Below are 1,978 nucleotides of genomic sequence, written 5' to 3'. Positions count from 1 at the left end.
AAAAAAAAAAAAAAAAAAAAAGTCATATTCAAAGTACAAATATCAATGTTTTCATAAAAAATATGCTTCTGTAAAAAATTTAATTTTGTCAGAAATGTTTTCCCAAACAATATTCTTTTCAAATATTGAAAAGTATCGGTTAAGCCAAAAGGCAGCATACAAATTAGAATTAATCAGATTTGTACATCAAAATGATTAAAATAGTTTTTTTATTTTTGAAAACTTAAATTTTATTAAATTAAAATTCATAATTCTAGCATTCAAAGACCACCTCATTGCCAATGTAGAGAATAAGCATCCCGGTTTGTCTGAGGGCAAGACATAGATACAAATTTAAGCATAATTTGTAATGTGATTTCTTTAATCCTTTTCCTCTCTGCCCAGAGAAAGCTCACTGCAGCTGCAGCATTTTCCCCAAGATAACTTTGTCGCAAAATATCTCACTTTATTATTATTTTTGCATCACTCTAGTGTATCCATTTTGGAAACAAAAGCCATCATCCTATTTACAGCATTGTGTTTTTAGTATCAGGATTTCCATTTACAAAACAGTAATTGTCCACAGATGAACATATCAAATCCTAGAAAATGTAGCATTCCTACGCGTGATACTAACATCATTCTCAAACAGTTGTTGGGCAAAGATTAATTTGATGAATCTGATTTTTCCGAAATAGAAATTCTGATGATTCAGATGATTCTGATGTCAGTTCTGTTGAGAAATAACTCCAAGAGCAGTTTTTATATTTTATTTTGACACTGAAAATCAGATTTGTGGCTGGGCGCGGTGTCTCATGTCTGTAATCCCAGCACTTTAGGAGGCCGAGTTGGGTGGATCACCTGAGGTCAGGAGTTTGAGACCAGCCTGGCTAACATGGTGAAACCCAGTCTCTACTAAAAAATACAAAAATTAGCCGGGCATGGTGGCAGGCATCTGTAATCCCAGCTATGCAAGAGGCTGAGGTGGGAGAATTGCTTGAACCTAGGAGGTGGAGGTTGCAACGATCTGAGATCACACCACTGCACTGCAGCCTGGGCGACAGACCGAGACTCTGTTTCCAAAAAAAAAGAAAGAAAGAAAAAGAAAATCAGTCAGATTTGCTTCAGCCTCAAAGAGCATGTTTCTGTAAAATTTAATGAGCACTGGCAGGGAGCTGCTCTTTTTTCCTAAATGGGAAAAGGGTTAATATTGCAAACTTTTCCTCAGCTTCTACACAGCTGAGATGAACTGTGCTAACTCATGAGAACCTCTGGAACTATGAATAGGACACAAAAACAAGAAGAAATTGTACCCTCAGCACTATTAGGAAATGGTACTTCATCATGTTTGAATTGATTGTATTCACACTATCTGAGAGGAAAGGTCTGGCAGAGATGTTAACTTGTCTTTTCTCTTATCTAAGTCCTTTTCTGCCCACAGCTTCTCTGTACGACAAAATAGTGCCTAGCAGAGGCCCCATTCAGCCATTAGATGTAGTTATAATGTTTCTCACAGACAGTGGATAAGATATGGAGAAGCATCTTTCTGGGGCCTGAGCATTGTCAGTCAGGAGAGGATGCATAAGGTTAGGTGGTGTTGCACCAGCGCCAGGCACCAGATCCAGAGTAGCAGAGGCATCCTGTGGTCTTTTATTTATTTATTTATTTTATTTATTGAGACAGAGTCTTTCTCTGTTGCCCAGGCTGGAGTGCAGTGGTGCAATCTTGGCTCACTGCAACCTCTGCCTCCCAGATTCAAGCGATTCTCATGCCTCAGCCTCCCGAGTAGCTGGGATTACAGGTGCATGCCACAGTTCCTGGCTAATTTTTGTATTTTTAGTAGAGACGCGGTTTCATCATGTTGGCCAGGCTGGTCTTGAACTCCTGGCCTTGGGTGATCTGCCCACCTTGGCCTCCCAAAGTGCTGGGATTACAGACATGAGCCACCACACCTGGCCCCATAGTCCTTACTTAATTTAATTTTTTTGTATGTAGAGTT

The 1,978-nt window shown here is 39.3% G+C and overlaps 1 long non-coding RNA gene across 1 annotated transcript in view; it reads right to left on the bottom strand.

Moving 5' to 3' along the window:
* Positions 1-1,653: 1,653 nt before the first annotated feature.
* The window catches only part of LOC119474200, a 5,923-nt gene continuing 5,598 nt past the window's right edge, over positions 1,654-1,978 (bottom strand). The window contains exon 2 of the long non-coding RNA XR_005203487.1: positions 1,654-1,719. This is a non-coding gene — a long non-coding RNA (uncharacterized LOC119474200). The remainder of the gene's footprint in view (positions 1,720-1,978) is intronic.

Source organism: Cebus imitator, unplaced genomic scaffold, assembly GCF_001604975.1.
Source record: "Cebus imitator isolate Cc_AM_T3 unplaced genomic scaffold, Cebus_imitator-1.0 Scaffold217, whole genome shotgun sequence".
Classification (NCBI taxonomy): domain Eukaryota; kingdom Metazoa; phylum Chordata; class Mammalia; order Primates; family Cebidae; genus Cebus; species Cebus imitator.
The sequence above is the reverse complement of the archived record's forward strand: the minus strand, read 5'-3'. Positions and strand labels throughout refer to the sequence as shown.